The sequence below is a fragment of the Haplochromis burtoni genome, unplaced genomic scaffold, assembly GCF_018398535.1.
Source record: "Haplochromis burtoni strain Fernald_Lab_line unplaced genomic scaffold, NCSU_Asbu1 Contig_563, whole genome shotgun sequence".
NCBI lineage: Eukaryota > Metazoa > Chordata > Actinopteri > Cichliformes > Cichlidae > Haplochromis > Haplochromis burtoni.
In genome coordinates, this window is record NW_024582924.1 from 105,785 (window position 1) to 123,579 (window position 17,795).

At 43.9% G+C, this 17,795-nt stretch overlaps 1 long non-coding RNA gene across 1 annotated transcript; it reads left to right on the top strand.

Moving 5' to 3' along the window:
- Nucleotides 1-578: 578 nt before the first annotated feature.
- On the top strand, nucleotides 579-10,532 carry LOC121812388. Its single transcript, XR_006053032.1, has 2 exons — nucleotides 579-10,345; nucleotides 10,470-10,532. It is a non-coding gene; the product is annotated as an uncharacterized LOC121812388 (long non-coding RNA).
- Nucleotides 10,533-17,795: the final 7,263 nt, after the last annotated feature.

The following is a 17,795-nucleotide window of genomic DNA, read 5'->3' on the forward strand; positions in this document are numbered from 1 at the left end:
AGTAATAAAGCATCCAGTCACTGTATATTATTGTGGGTGTATGTAAATTCCCTTTATAATGAAAAATAAAAAATAAATAAAGGGTAGTCCACTAGGGGGCACAACCAGGATTTAGGAATCCAGGAAGTAGGCCAAACCTTACTTGCTTCAGTCTGCTAGTACATCCAGTGCCCTACCTGATCTTTGTGAAAAGGCAGTGCTACACGTGGGCACATTATCAAACTCCCTGGAGGTTATGGCAAGGCCGAGCAGTGACGCCAGCACATCAAAGGACAGGCGCCGTTCAAAGCACTCTTCAATTTCAGAACAGTAAAAAAAAAAGAAAGGAAAAAGAAGCAGGAGAACAGAAGCAGAGAATAGAGCCACAGGTGGGCACTTTCTGTTTAGCCGATGCAAGCATTTTTACCTACTACTGATGATAGATGATTGCCTGTCTTGCACCCTAGTTTTCTGTTCTCCTTCACTGTAATACCTCAGTGTAAACAGTTATTTTCACCTATTTGCAGCCTGTTCGTTTCCAGCCTTAGTTTATATTCTGTTGTGTGTGTGTGTGTGTGTGTGTGTGTGTGTGTGTGTGTGTGTGTGTGTGTCCTTTGATCCTGTTTGCATGCACCTTAGTGCCACCATCATCCCACCCAACTATGCCAACCATTTCACAGTGCCAGGGCTGCCCGGGATGCCTGCAAGGAGAGAGAGAAACCAGAGACTGACAGGGAGGTGCACAGAGAGAGAGAGAGATGGAGGGGAGGGGTGGAGGGTGCGTTCCCATGGCAACTGTGTTTTTGTTAGCGCTCGTGAGTCAGACAAGCAGTGAGTCACAGTCAGGAGGAAACACACACACACACACACAGTCACATTCATACGCTCCCACTCACTCAGAGAGAAGCCAAATAAGGACAGCTACATGCACAGAGAGGGAGACTGAGAAGGCAAAAAAAAAGAAAAGAAAAAAGAGAGGGGAACGAGACGAATAAATTGCTCAAATCCAGAAATAATCAAGAGAAAGAAAATAAAAAAAATGATAAAAAGCTACAAGCGGGTCCAGGTAAATGAAGAAAATACGAGGAGAACGAGGATAGAAGAGTGCACAAAAGTGGAGAGAAGCAAAAAAAGAAATAACTAAAAGCCAAAGGGCATGAGCTGCAGGCACATAACCTCTCCCCAGAGCACCCTTCACATGGGCGGAGGCAGCGGAAACACACATACAGACACACCCAGTTTGTGCACACCTTGGCTTAACTTGCTAAACCACCCATTTATTGTCTCACGGCTACACACCGAGGAAGGCCACCTGGTTATGCACAACAAACTTTGCATAATCTGCAGGTCAATGTACACTTTTATTATTTTTTCCTAACAAACTGAAAAAAGCGACACGTTTAGCAAAGCTTTTGACTTCAGATCTCGTCGCGTAATGAAAATGAGTGATTAAACCCGTGTTTCATCATCTTCTGTCCTCTGCGACCAGTCGACGTTCCCACGGCCTGTTGCGATTTTTTTATAGCCGTATGGTCCTTTGGGTGGTAAACGTGACTAAAAATTATTTACACAAAGAAGGTGTTTGTGTAGGCAGTAGCAGAGCGTGGCTCACCCCCGTATAAAATGTGTGTTTTGACTACTATTGACCCCTGCTGAGTAACAGAAAGTAGACCACCGCACACAAACGCACACAGATCTCTTTTTTTTTTCTTCTTTCTGCACTGATGTGTGCGCGTGTTTATAAGCTGTCATAAACGTTCACACACTGGAAGACCTAGCTGCTTCACAAAGCTGACTACCATCTTCCACTCACGGGCTTTTTTTCTGGGGCTTTTTTTGTCCTCTCAGTTCAGTTCACCGACTTTTAATGGTGTGATATACTACTGGAGCTTTTGTGTAAATAGTGAATGAATGACTGCATTTAGTAGTATTTAAACAGAACATGTGTGATCATTTAAACTCTTTAAAACAAACCGGGTGAAGGGAGGGAAAAAAATGCAACTTTTCCCTTCTTTCTCTCTGCTCTAGTCTTTGACTGAAGTTCAGCTCAAGGCACTCTATCAGAGCTCGTGTTGATAACCTGTCATGTCAGCTTTATAACAGCAGAGATAAGGCACTAGATATTTCAACTGTCCTCCAACTGCCATGGGTTTGTTCATTTTTTTCACAATGTACACAATATTGTCAAAAGTATTCACTCATCTGCCTTCACACGCATATGAGCTTGAGTGACATCCCATTCTTAATTCATAGGGCTTAATATGATTTCAGCCCTCTGGAACTATAACAGCTTCAACTCTTCTGGGAAAGCTTTCAACAATTTAAGGAGTGTGTTTATGGGAATTTTTCACCATTCTTTCAGAAGCACATTTGTGAGTTCAGACACTGATGCTGGCTCATCGACTCGGCTCTACTTCAACCCAATGGTGTTCTTTTGGGTTGAGGTCAGGACTCTGTGCAGACCAGTCAAGTTCTTCTACACCAGACTCAAACCAATACACAAAGCTTTGTGTATTGGTGCGCAGTCATGTTGGAAGAAGAAGGGGCCATCCCCAAACTGTTCCCACAAAGTTGTGAGCATGAAATTGTCCAAAATGTCTTGGTATGCTGGAGCATTAAAGGTTCTTTTCACTGGAACTAAGGGGCTGAGCCCAACTCCTGAAAAATATCTCCACACCATAATCCTCCCTCAACGAAGCTTTACACTTTGCACAATGCACTCAGACAGCCACAGAAGTGACTGGAACACCTGAATTCAATGATTTTAATGTGGGGGAATATTTTGGGAAATATAGTGTGAGTACAAGAAGGTCAAAAAACAGCAAAGCCTAAACTATATTCTCACGTATGTTTAAAATTAATTTCCTGTGCTTCTATTGCAGGTGAGCAGCAGGTGGAGAACGTAAAATGTAAGTGCTGTACTTGTAGAAAGGGTGGGGGTCAGAGGTCACTGCTGAGTGGGCAGGGTATCTGGGAGCTAACGAGGGAGGGTAAAATGTGTTGTGGAGCTGTGAAAGGGCGCAGGAGAATGTGCACGCCTGTTAACGCACAAGTGATTAATGAGACGGAGGAAGCCAGTCGGCCCGTGTGTGTCACTCCAGATGATGTCAACGGTTGAGCAGAGGAACAGAAACAACCCCGTTGCTACAGACAGGCTTCCTCTCTCCTGCGCTGAAAAATTATGCGTTACACATACAGTACGCCACATTTCATCAGTTCCTCATACAGAGAAGGAACAGCACATCCATGAGGAAGGTTCACAGGTTTACTTTATTCTCTATAATTATTCCTGCCTTGAAGCAGTTTCGGCTTCCTCCTTTTTGCAGCCACAGTGGGCTTTCGTTATTTCTGTCTTGATTTTCTCAATCAAGTCTCTGTGGCGGCTTGTCCTGTTAACGGTTGATTAAAGTTCTGGTAGTCACACTCAAAGTAAGAGTCGCAGAAATTCCCCTGTGAGTTTTTGGGGCCCTGGTTTCTCTTCTGAGGCTGCTCAAAGGTCACCTCTTGGTTTCACAGGTTATCAGTCTATGTTTTTGTCAGCTAATATTGACACGATCGAGCTGACTTAATCAAACAAGAAATCATGAAATCATATAAAATGACTCATAGGATGTTATAACCCGATTATAGCATTTCGTTCTCACTCTGCTGACTTATTTGTGATTCCTTAGTATTTTAAAGTAGTATGGGAGGAAGAGCCTTCAGTTTTCAGGGCCTTGTTCTGTGGAACCAGCGCCTAGTTTGGAGCCAGAAACCCTCTCTGCTTTTAAGATTGGGCTTAAAACTTTCCTTTTTGAATAAGCATATAGTTACAGCTGGATCGTGTGATACTGAATCCTCCCTTAGTTACGGTGCAATAGTCCTGGCTGCTGGGGGCTTCCCATGATTCAGTGTTTCTTCACCACTCACCTCTTTTAACTCTGTCTGTTTATGAACCACTCTGCATTTAATCATTAGTTATTATTAATCTCTGGCTCTCTTCCACAGCATGTCTTATGCCTTATCTCCCTCCCACTGTTCCCAAGTGCTTGCTCATAGGGTGGGTTTTTTTAAGTTTGGGTTTTTCTCTGTATTATTGTAGGGCCTTTAAAACGCCTTCAGGTGATCTGTTGGGATTTGGTGCAATATAAATTAAGCTGAATTGAATCGTTTTAGGACACGTCTAATACAGCAGTTTCAGTTTGTTTGGGATTTTTATTAATTTCTTCCTCTTTCTATGCTTTATGGTGTTTTAATCATAAATGAAACCAAAGCCATGATTGTGGCTGTGGCCAGCACTAATATTGTTTTCCATCTTCATGGCCCCACCGACAAATAGGTCATTCAACCATATCTGCATTTAATCTTTTCTTCTCCCTTCAACTTGTTTTGCTCTGTCGCTCACTCCCATGCTATGAGCTCACTTCAATAAAATCCACCTCTGTTTCTTCTTCTCTGTTTATGTGTCCTGAGAATTCAACTGTCGACTGAGTTTTGACACCAGAAGCTGAACCCAGAGGGGTTGGCTGGGTGCATGGATGGATGGATGTCTATCAGGGCCACACAGAAAAGTATGGGGAAGTAGAAAGAACAGGAGAAAGGGGCAAAAAGAAATCACAGCACACAAGAAAGTTAGGTAAGTTAATGAACTGGTGTTGAGTAAAGAGACGACAATGAGCAAGAGGGACAGCAGTCGAAGGAGGGGGGGAGGGAGAGGGCCAAAAGAAAGGCAAGCACAGAAGGCAGGGGGTTGTAAAGGTGGTCTTGGCAGCGTATTTTTAGCACACTGAGTAGAAGAGGGCGGTATCTTCTCAAGGGGTTTTTCCAGAGGAGTATATTTAGAGGCAGGGTGTGTAAAAAGACAGAGGGAGAACAGGAGGGATGTGCACTGTACACTAAGGCCTGCCTGATGTAAGAGTCTGCAATAAGACCACACACATTCCCTTTGTACTCTCTGTGCCACTGCCCTTCTCATATCTGCCTCTTCACCGTATACGAAACACTTTACAGTACGCAAGCAGGCCACCGCCTCTGTAAGTCCCTTTCAGGCGTTCACTTATGTTTTTCACTCTTGAACCCGCACGTCCTGGAGTCCTCTCACAAGCTCCAAAACACACAGTAAACACACGCATTCTTGACCCAGTTTTTTAAAGCACGGGAGTAAGTTTCTCGACCTGCCTGCCTGTAGTCGGGCAGGTCGAGATATTTAAAACAGCCCAACAGCTTTTCAGCACATCAACTAACACCAAGGCATACCAGACACCGCAAATCAGACAGCAATTTTCCAAATACTGAGGTAGCTAATGTGGTATAAAGTTGAAGGGAGAGCGGGAGACAGCTGAAAAAGCAATGCTAATAATAATGAGAGAAATGAGAGAGACGGGAGAGAAAGAGAAGTGTGGTCTCTGTGTATAGCTCTGCTAAGGATAATAGCATGCATGCTGGCTGAGGCAGACAGAGGGAGAGAGAGGAGGGGAGGGGAGGAGAGCGAGCGCAGAGCCGCAGTGACGCCATTGTGGTTCCACAGCACTTCCTGTCTACCGCCACAGTGTTTGTGTGTCCTGTCTCCAGGGCAACTACCAATACATAAATACCAGAGAGGTAGTAGGGAGAGAGAGAGACAGAGAAAGAGAGAGCATAGGAAAGAGAAAATCAGGACAGACCAGTCAAAGTCAAGTGGATACATTCGGAGCCTCTTAACTGACTGTTTTGAGCTCAGCTTAGATGTGCTGGTGTGTTCATGGACTTTATGACCGAGTACTGGACCAGTTTCCAGGGAATTGGTCCAGCATGGATGAGGTGTAGAAAAGCTATGACCTCAAATGTCCCAGGACTGGGTCAGGGTTGGATGGGGGAAAAAAAAAAAGAGGCCAGGAATGGGAGGAAAATGCATGATGGCGCTAATTCAGGGTGGAGATGATGATGATCATGATCATGATCATGATGATGATGAGAGCAAAAAAAAGAGTTGACAGGTTGATTAAGGAGGTCACCTATCAGCTGACAGGTTGCTGGTTCTCTAGCAACTACGCCAATACTGCTGCAGATCCAAGCAATATATCTATTTATACGCATTTCACAGTGTACCAGACTGTTTTATTGACGTGAAAAGAAAAATGTTAAAAACAGTCTTTGAAGTGCACGCTCCCTTAACCTCTGCAAGGGGAAAGCGCTCCGCTGTGTACTCCTCTTTGACTCCAAAAATCACATACTCCTTGTATAACTCAGATACAGATGTTTGTGCACTTACATGCAGTACCGCAGATGTAAAAATCCAGCATGGAGCTGCAAAACAACTATCACTTTTATTACCTGCATGAGCCAGAAGTAGCCAATCAACAGCCAGCTGTGTTGTTGTTGTGCTGACACATGCACACAGTAAAGGTAATAATTGCTTTAACTGTAAAGTGGGAGGCACATCTACTCATTATTGTAGTGAAAGGTACAGGTGGGTGTACCTACAGATACCAGTTTTCCACACTCAGCTTTGTGAAAGTTATTCATACACCGCGGGGTTCATGCTAGCCGTATTTGCAATGGGAATATAGCAACATAGCAAATGTAAGCATCAAGACAAGTGATTTGGTACAGCTTTGGAAGGTAAAGAAACCTTTTTTTTTCAATGAGTAGGTTTAGTCTTACTTCACAGTACCCGCTTCTCCTTCTCCTTCTTCTGCTTGTTAACTTAATTGCTAATGGTAGCACACTACCATGCTCTCAAGTGATAATTTGCAGATGTTTGGCACGTCTAATATTTGTGTTTATGCCGTTTGAGAGCATGTTAGCAGGCTAAAATCTGAGCTCCATGAGAGAGAGAGAGAGCTTGCCGTCATTGCTCTTCTAGCAAGCCCTACTACTAGCAATGTTGGCACTGTTTTAAAGAAAGCTGCTGTGGAAAACTGTGCCAGCAGCTAGCTCGCATTACCAGTCAGCTTTATCGCCACAACTTTTCTCCAAGCTGGGCAGAGTTAGAGAAGAAGAAGAGGTAGACTGAGGATTGAAGGACATACAGGAGAAAGGACAAAGCTATGATTACGAATCACGTAACAGAAAACACTTGAGGCAATTAGGTTTTACAGATGCGCTCATTTTTATTGGAGTAAAATTTTCTTGAAAATCTTAATGCAACATTGCAGTGTTATTTGTTCTGCAGTAACAAAAACAAGGGTAGAGCGACTGATTTAAAAGGCCTGGGGGGCTTTGGCACCAATAAGGCAGGCTGAATGACATTTAGGCTTGGGTACGCTAATCATTAAAATCAGTCATCAGATTGCAATGTTTGTTGCAACAAGCAATATCTGGAAGAGGCTAATCACTATGGTAAAGTATATCAATATCATCTTCTTATAATCTCTGTTCAGAGGGCAGAAAGTCGTTTGCCTTATACTTGATGACAGCATTGTTTAGGCAGATTTAAAAAGGACTCAACAAAAGTATTATTTCATGTAGTGAAGGGAGGATGGATTGTTTCAAATCCTTGGGCTGGCTCTTGACATGCAAAGGCAATAAAGTCAAGGTCGTGATGCCCTTGGGGAAAGCATTTGCAGGGCCCAGTTTCCAAGAACAGAAGAATAGTTTTAAAACTTAAACAAATCGGTGAATGCGTATCTCTTTCTGCAGAACCTGCTGCCGTTCACAGGAATGTGCCCTTAGCCAATGTGTCTGGTTAAATAAGGGTAACGCTGATACCTCTCAGATCAGCTGGCACGGCAAGCGGCTTTTTCTCCCAAGTCTCCTGAATATCTGTCTCTCTCCAAAACCATTTTCCGCTGCCTGTTGCATAATTGGATCTAACTCACCATGACAACCAAATGGATGTTGATTTTTTTTCTTTTTCCCAGACCCCGCGGCCCAGATTAGAGTCGCTTACTGTCGTCTGACTCACCGGTGAAGATGATCGCTCAGCTGAACGTCCGCTGTGACCCATCAACACAAGTACACACTGTTCATCCGCAATAAAAAAAAAAGTGATTTTTATAGAGGCTTACTGAATGCGCCAGAAAATATGAAAAACATACAAGCCGTCCAAGAACACACACAGAAATACATGTTTTCCCTGAGCTGGGACACCAAAGCAGACCAAAGTGTGGAGAATATTTTTCAATGAACTACTATTCAGTGACTACTATAACTAAAAATGACACAGCTCAACCATGACTCCACAGAAGTGCCCACAACCCTCACAGGATTTCTGCAGGCCACAGTGAAGTTAGATTTTTTTTTGCAACATGTAATCTCCAACTGTACAAAAAACAGAAATGGGAATTCACACCACCTCGGCCACAGTTATCTTTCGAAAATGGACTGATATATGTTGAAATATAGACATATGCAAACATGTACAAATGTTGGATTCCATTTCCCAGAACCATAAAGTACAGAGTATGGCCTTGGAGTGGAGAAGACGCATCGTTTTCCAAATACCACAATCCTCACCGTCAGCAGGAAAAGCTCGAGAACGTTACGCACCAGAGTGTTCTCATTAATGTGTGCAGAAGCTTTGAGAGAGCATCGGTTTCATATCTTTCCTCTGTTCTGTTCATATTTTAGACAGACTGAAAGAAGTGCTACCAGCCTGAACTTAAGAGTGGCACATCTCTGTTTCAATTCTGTGTTATCTCAGTCATTACAGTATTTGGTTTGCGTGTGGCAGCGCTCATTGCCGTGCCTGTGAAGCAAAGCAAAAGAGGAGTGTGCACGGCACGCATAGTGGTTTAGACCACAAAATAAAGATGAAACTCATCGCTTAAAAGAGCACGTTAACAATATTCATCTCTCAGTTCACCACCTCAGAGAGGCCGTTTTTTGGTTTTTTTTGCTTGCTTGACACAAGCAGGTCATCATTTTATAAGAAGAGTAGGAAAGGAGAAGAAAAAGATAGAGCTCCATCATCATCAACACAAGTTTACACATACCCGTATGTAATCTTTGATAGCTATCAATCAAAAGTTAAGGCCCTCATTAAAACCTTTTGGCTCTTGTGCAAAGCTGTAAATCCCCTTACGAAGACAACATAGAAACTGAGGTCCGCAAACAAAACATTATCCCATCCGAAGATAAACGATGTGTCGCAGGCGGTCACATGTCTTACTGGCACAGTCATTTCGCTAAGCTTGAGTGTATGCGTTGCCTAGAGACGCGTATGTGTGTGTGGAATGTGTGACGTCTGATCTCGCACAGGGGCGTGGCTCTCTGTACAGAACTTTGCTACTCTCACGCACACACACCCAAAGGCTTCAGGGGAAGTTGTAAAGCTTCTAATAGCCCCTCTCAGAAGCTCATGTTACTGCCCCAGTGTTGCCTGGAGGGTTGGTTGGGTGGGGTGGGGGTCCTACGCTTGACAGGTGGAGATGAAAATCAAACGCTTCCAAAGACCCGAAAGTTACAAAGACAACGATTTTAAACAGATTGTAAGCCAGCATGAGTGATTTAAGTCGTTTTTCAATGCTTTATTGATTATCTGACGTGTCGTAATTGCTGATCCAAAGATCTCTCTCAGTTTGATCTTTATGTACCAAATGGAGCGTGTAGGGGAGGGAAAAATATCAGCCATGTTTTGCCATTTGCTAAGATTGCTGTGATCCTCCATAAAATCTGTTTAGTGCCTCAGGGTTAATAGTTTTATGACCTCAACAGACACTTTTTCAGCTTTGACGTCTCTGATCTGAAATCCACAACATGCACGGCTTTGATCTGACTTTTAAACACTCAGTTTAAAGACTTTTTAACAAGTGTGTCTAACCTCATTAATGTCACATTTAACTTTCTTTTATTTCTTTATATTTAATTTCTTTTTTTCGGTTAATATGGTTAATATCTGCTTATATGGGGATGAGTATAGACATGCACTCTTTTTTCTTAAATTGACATAAATGGGCAAAAGTAGCAAACTCGTCTCAGTGTACATTTAGCTTCTTCCTGTCTGCTACTGACACAAACAGCCCTTGCTCATTTATTAGCAGCTGTGCAGCCAATTATCTCCCTGCCCCCTTTCCTGTGTTCTACCAGCAGCTTCGGCCATGCACAGGGGAGGAGAGGTAGGGAGGCAGGCAAAGGGGGGAGGAGAGGAGAGAGAGAGAGAAGGGGAGTGTTCCTCTCCTCTGACATCGTCATAAAGGAATCCCCTCTGCTAGGCTGAGCCCGCCTACTTGCTTACTCTCACCCCGTCTGGCTCCCAGACACACTCGCGTTCACACACACTCCTGTCTGCACGGCCAAAGCAGGAACGGACTGACAAGGAAAAAAGGACAAAGAGTGGGAGACGCTGAGACGTTGCGAGAGAGACGGTAGATGGGATGGGGACTGTGAAGGTCAACTTTTAGAGTGTGACATTGAAGAGCGTGAAGAACAAGAGGGAGAGGAAAAGGAGTAAAAACTGTTGTCTCAGGTAGGTACAGCAGTGGGTTTGCCTCTTCTCAGGACATGATTATTACTTTTATGACTTTATGATCCATGAACACTGTGTACCTTCCTCTGACTTTATTTTTTTTTAAACCTCTGGTCTTCCACAGAGGGGCAATTCAGCAGTTCCTGCAACCTGTTGATCAGGACGGGACGTTCACACAGAGTCGGAGTAAAAGTCTGCCTGCTGTTCAAATGTACTGTGTTGTTGGCACTGGAATATTGCCCCGTTATGAGGTCTGCCACTGTGGACCGGCTCCATTACAAAGGTCAGATGAATACAGTGCCATTGAATGGGATGGTTTCATTCCTCGCTGCCTAACTCGCTTGTTAATTTAAAGGTTATGTACCACCCCCCCGTTTGAGTGATTTCAGGCATAATTGTTTCGCCTCCACCTGTTTCCATACAGCTTTCTGCTTATACAGTATGTTTGTCATCTGTCTGCCCATGTGTGTCATCTGCCTGTCGTCATGTCTGTCAGTCTGTGTGCTTCTCCTTGGGGTGTTGCTGGCAGCACGGAGCGCTAAGTGAGGTCATAAAAAGCCTGAGAGGCGTAATGGCAGTGTTGAAGCAAGGCCGGAGCCGCTCAAACATTCCTCTCATTGTTCAGGGGCCCCGTAAGTCTGCGAGCTCCCAAACCTCCATGAAAGGAAGGGAATCCAGTGGCTACTGTAGCTAACCCACTTTGAGCTGCATTTCAGGGCTGGCTCTCTGTCTTCCTGTTTGCCGTCCTGTCTGGTGTGTGTGTGTGTGTGAGTGTGTCGGGGGTGTTGGTATAGACCAAAGTGAGTAGCGGAAGGCAAAAATGGAACTGAAGGAGGTAAACGTGAGGTTGACCTAAAGAAGAAGGATAAGATAAGGTGGTATTAATTTAGCCCCGACACTGGCGTCTATCACTTTGCTCCGTATGCGTCTGGCTGTGACTTCAGATAACCTCCATGCCAAATGACATGGGAAAGAGAAGGCACGGGTCAAATGTGTTGTTATTTTGCCTTCTGCTTTGAGAAGGTGGAAAAATGGGGTGATGGATGGATGGTGAGAAAGGATGGGAGGAGCAGAAGAATGTGGGGATCTAACCCTCAAGCCTTGGCTTTGGTGGGGTGGTTTGAGTGGGTGGGTGTGCCCGGCAGCAATCTGTAGGAATGGGCCCAGGCTCAGGAAACCGTGGCGTAGTGGAATAAAAGTGTGTGTGTGTGTGTGTGTGTGTGTGTGTGTGTGTGTGTGTGTGTGTGTGTGTGTGTGTCTGTGTGTGTGTGTGTGGTGTGTGTGCTGTGTGTGTGTGTGTGTAGTTAGTCTTGTGCATGTGTGGTTCAGTGGCAGCAGGGCAGCTGTACTCTAAGTACAGGGCTGGTGGTGGTGGTAAGGGTGTTTGGCAATGAATCAGGCTGAGGATAGGATTACACGCACTGGGCTACAGGGAGTGGACCACGGGCTTGGGCTGGGCTCTTCACTGCTGAGGCTAGCTTTACAGCCCAAAGAGACTTTGAGCTTTTCCCTTTTAAAAAAAAAGGAGCTGGAAATACTTCTTTTTTACTTCTCAGACTAATGTCCCACATGTGGCGCGTTCCATTGATTCCAGGCCAGCCAATGAACGGTCGCCTTTAATTTGGGAAAACTGCAACATAGAAGGCCCATAGTAGAGGCCTGGGCTCTTGTTTGAATGTCACTAAATGTCACAGCCTCAGCAATGATTACACCCTCGCACGTAACATGAAACAAATACAATCACATGCGCACACATACCCAGACAGACCCTGTCTGGTAGAAAGCAAGTTAAGGTGTGGTGCTGCGTTGTGTTTTAGTTGGCGGGCTTTGCCGTTTCGACTGCAGTTTTGTTGATCCTGTGGTTGATTTTCTGGCGGATTAAAAATGCAGCCTTGATTCTGGATAATTTTTTTTCTTTTGATGTGTCAGCTGCTCGCTCCTCATCATTTAACCGTTTTTAGGCTTTTCCACCTTTTCTTCCCAGGAGTGAGTTTAATAGGCGCAACAGACAAGATAGCAATTATGGAAAGCAGACGTGGCAAATTTACACCGTAAGAAGGGAATTAACATGTTACTGTAACATTTGTGACTTCATGTCTTGAACTTATAGCATTTACAGAGAAAGATGAAGCTGTGGCTGGAAACAGCTTCATCTGGCCCCTGTGAAAATCAGTGGAAACATAAATGACTTGTGCTCGGCTTTGAGAAACAATTCTTAATGACATGCACGAGCCTGGGAATCGTACTGCTCACTGTTTGCTCTGTTAAGCGGTCCACAGCCTGGAGGTGCGAATGATGTCAGCTTGGTATTTTTACTATTCACAGTTTATGAGAAAGAGTGAAAACCAGCTTACGCGAACCACACGTTTGCCACTGACATCACTGTGTTTGCTCAGTGATAGTGAACATATTGCGTGTGTGTGTGGAGAGTTCGGTAGATTGCGCTTGGCCTGCGGAGCGTGTGTGCATTTCTGTGCAATGCGCACACAAGGACACGGGCAGAGAGAAGATATGTGTTGAAACAACAAGGGTTTGAGATCCAGCTGTCCCAGCAGAGGCTTTTCCACTTAACTGTGTGCCCTTGTGTAAACGACAATGTCAATTCTGAACTCGAGCCGACGATCTGAGAAAACAGCCAGTGGCCACGTCTGCACTTGGGCCGCCATACGTCGTGTGCATGAACAATAAACACACATACGCACCACGAAACCATCAAAGAACCCACACATGAGGCCATAATCCACAAAGACATGCTCTCTAAAAACACTTTAACTTCACTAGAGTACATCTGCTGGCAGGCGTCACTCGGTGATGCTCATTTTCCAACCCTACGCCTCCGTCGAGGTGCAACAAGTTGCCACGGTTGCGAGCTACCAGTAAGATGCAGCCTATATGCCCCATACTTGTTATTTCTAACCATAATAAACATCCAGTATGAGAAGCCAGTAGCAGGAGGGCCGCCTGTATCCTCCCCCCCAAAAAAACAAAAAAACAAGGCGAATGTGAGATCCTCGCAGAGAGTGTTTGAGGTGAGGTGTTGGACAGCGTGCGTCAACCAGAATGCCGTCATTACAGGGGAAGGAATGAGCTCATGGACATTAACGGGCTGCGGGTTCGAGTGGGGGGGGGGAGGGGGAGCGAGAAACCGATGGAAAAGATGAAAAGGCAGAGAAAATAACACACCAGGATGAAAAGAGATGGCGGTATAAAGGGTTTAAGGTTAAAGGCGGGTAGGAGGTAAAGGGAGCAGTTGTCGCGTCTTTGATGGATGCCGAGACCTTAATTTACCTTCTTTCTTGACAGCATCTTGTTGTGACCGTGTGGAGACCGGCCTAGGCTTTAAAAAGCGCAACTCGTAAAACAGAAAGGAAATTAAGAAGACGTACAACTTGGATCTAAAACGGGCCGCACTGGGTACATTTTTATGTCGACATTTTGGTTTTCTGTTAACCGAACGATTAAAAAAACTGTCCCGAAGGCAATGTAAATGTACACTTTAGTTTATTGTAGAGTCAAAAAAGTTGATTTTGAAAGTTAGTGAGAACAGACAATGCTATTCTGTTTTCTTCCCAGTAGCACCCAAACACTGAACCTCACTTTGGCCTGGTGAAAACTGGAAAACTTCCACATGAGATGCTGCTTTTAGCTCAAAACGATGCTCACAACTGGACTGGAAAAAGTTTGCGTTCTATTTATGGAAGCTCTGTCTAAACACTAGATTTGTGAAACAGAGGTGCCCGCTTTAGTGATAACATTTCCCGGCCACTGCCCCAAAGCGACAACAGACAGCCAGCTAAAGCTTATTTAGAGTCTGGAGTTCCCACTGACTCATACCTTGTACACAGCAAAATATTCAAGCTGCTGAAAATAAGAGCAACTCAAAGGAGGGCGGCAAAATGAGCGGATCAGCCGGGATCTGGAGACTGGAATTGTGTTCATTAAATAAAGTTTATCCTGTCCAGACAAGTGAAATTCAACCAAAAGGAATTCACAGCATTATGTTGTGCTCTGGGGCGGGATGGCTGTGTGTGCTTCTCTTCTTTTTTTTTTCTTTTAAGGAATACGCAGGATCAGACTTTATGTTTTCACAATGTATAAAAGCAAAGGTTCTCTATGCAACATGAAAATCCCTAACAACTTCTTAAGAGATTTTGCTGTAACTTAGCAGCAGAGGAAACATGCTCCAGTGCTCTTTTTCTCATTTTGTTTTGTCTTTGGTTTTCCCCTGTTCACAAGGGGCACAGATAAAGGGTGCAGGGTAAGCGTCTGTTAAAGGCAGTGCCATTCGAGTGGCCACTTCCTTCTAACCTAATTCTCCATTCTGTCATTGAAAAGCTATTTTTATAAGAGGCCACGGGAAGTCTGGGAGTTGACAAGGACCACGTACAGTGCACACAGGGTTGAGAAAATGCAGTGACTGACCTGCGAATGACAAACATGTGACAGAGCCAGACTGCTCTCTATGTGTATTGGGGGGGTTAAAGAAGAAGGGAGCTGCTGCTTAAAAAGGTGACAGTGATGCTCAAGTCTTATTGTGGTATTTATTACTGCGCATGCTTTGAAGTCTTCTTTCCACCACAGACCGTCCAGCTCTATCTGTTGGCCAGGGGAATTCCTGGCAGAGTGATTTTTTTTAAACTAGAGGACTGAATCACATTGCCAGGGATTTCCAATGGCTGACACGAAGAAAGCAGCCTCTTCGTCGCACGCGCGCCAATTTGCCAACTCATACACAGTCACTCATTTGCATACACACATAGAAACGTCTCCTTTCTGTGTCACAAACAGATGCCCGTCGAAGCCTGGCTGTGCGGCAGCAGGACTTAACCCACATGTGAACAGTGAGTGTCTGCCATGTTCACAGTGGTTAAGTTCTGCCGCCACAGGGCTGCAGCCTGCAGGGGACAAGGGAGAGGAGTAAAGGTCAGGGAGGGGCCGCACTGCATCAAAAACACCGCTCTCCACATCAACACCAGGCTTCACATGAGCATGATCTCGTCCCATGACTATATCCTCCCAACAAAAATCTGCTTTTTTATATAAAATGTGGATCTAGCCGCCTGTTCGATGATTTACTTAAGAACCTGTGACCTTCTTTGGCACTTGAACCCAACAACAACAAAGCAAAAAAGCTCTTTATCTGTCACACCATCGCCCATTTTTTTCTGTTATCTCATCGACGCCCTGCTTTCTCAAGCGGTTTATAGAAACTTGAGCAGAAAACTCAGTGAGTCTATTTTTCCTTAAAGGAAGCTTTTCAGGAAGTCTGCCACACAAACCCGGCACCCATCAAAGGAAGTGTCAAAAAAGCCAATTTCACCTAAATGACAGCAAATGCTGTGCCATACTGCAAATTTTGGTATCGATCCGATACCAAAATACAGAGCCAGAATTATCAATGCTGCTACTTTTAACTGATAAATGCAGCTTATGTAGGGGAGTGTGTCATGACTTATGAGATGAATTACCACAATAATTACTCAGTACAACAAATCAGCGTTTCATGTGGCTGTCTCTAAAGCACTCTGGATCAGCTTCTGTCCTTTAAATGTGCTACGTACTGAACATAAGGATAGAAGAGTATCGGTCCAATTGTGCTAGTATCCATCTGATACCAACACCAGTATTGGTATCGATACTATCAATATTTGAATCGATCCACTGCCCGCTACTAGAAAGCATCACGTTGCCGGTAATGAGGCAAATACGTCCTACTCCTCAACAGCCAGATTGATCCTTTGACTTTATTTTTACGAGCTTTCCTGATCGTTGCTAAATTGACAACATGTGTCGGAGGCTGTGTGTGTGCACGCGCGTGCGGGAGTACTCCATGGATGACTCAGTAGTGTTACGAGTCGGCACTGTGATGTGGCTGAGTGGGATGCATGGGAACAGGTATCGCACTCCATTATGAGCGAGTGCCTGGCAAAAACAGCTAATCTGGTGAATTAGCCGAAATTGTTCGGTCTCAGTGTGTCAGAGCCTGATAAATGTCAGGCGTCTCATTAGTGTCGAAGGCTGCTCCCGTTCCTGTTGGGCGGGCAATATGTCATCTTGTGTTGTCGGGTGTATTGCTGACTGCCAGGCTCTCTCTGGTGTGTGTGTGTGTGTTTAGTTTCACTTCTACCTGTTGATTTCTGCATGAGCATCAGTGTCTGTTTGGCTCGTTGTTGTGTGTCTGTGTTTATGTGTGTGTGACCACCTCTGTCCCCTCCTCCTCACCCCCCCACTGGGTCGGTCTCCTGTGCCTGCTGTGCTGATAATCAGTGTGTGACGTCGGCTGGCTCAGTTCAGCAGGAACAGGGGACTGTTCTCATTTCCACACTCTTTCTCTCTCACACACACAAACACACACACTTTAATGTCAGTTTAATAACAACATTAACACCAGCGTGTTTTCTTTAGTTATGCAGCTCTTTTTCATGACATACACAGACCTTTAAAAGCATATAACCATAAAAGCTTATAATGTATTATAAATGTTAGAAATTTTTTAAACTGTATTTTTAGGGTTTCTTTCTTTGTTTTTTGTACCGTGATCTATGAAAATGGAAAAATATATAAATTAATTAAGTCTGTTTAAGTATATTTGAATCTTTTTTGGAAAAATAAAACTTGTTTTGGAAAAAAAAGAAGACCTGTGCATTTGTGTTCTGTGACTCATTCCTTCACCTATCAAATAAACCTCTTTAACCTTTGCGTCTCTCACTTGCTCTCCATCACTTTCTTTGTCTTTCTTATCTACGTTGAGGTCGCAAGCAGGAAATCAGATATGCGGCAAATGGCCACCAATCAGCAGGTAAAAGTTACACCGCGCCTGCTTACGTTCGCCTGTGAAACCAGAGAGCGAATGAAATCACTCGGCTCTGTTTTTTTTGTGTGGCGGTGAACTTAATTTGTAGGCTATGTTTCTATTGTGTACAGAAATTCATATTGCTTAAATCCAAAGAGCTTTCTGTGCCATTACGCAACAATAACCTTTTACTTCCTACGGATTTCGCACAGTCTGTCACGCTTACCACACAACTGAAAGATTTGTGACAACAGAGGTGTGTGTGTCTGTGTGTGTCTGTGTGTGTCGGGGGGCAAAATCAAGAAATTGACAGGCAGCAGTTTCAACTTTCAAAATAAAGAAAAAGTGCAAAATTCATCACTATTCTAACTCAAAACTACACTCATAATTCATCAATCCGTGTCCACATTATAAAGAAAACAAGCACTAATGTGGAGAAAGGGGAAATAAAAAAGGGCATTTCTACACAAAAACAATAATATATATATATATATAATATAATATATATATATATATATATATATATATATATATATATATATATATATATATATATATATATATATATATAAAAACAATGGTTATGAGAAGAGAACAAAGGAAAATCTTACACTGTTTTCCATTTTTTCATTTGTGCTTTAGTTAGGATGTACTTTT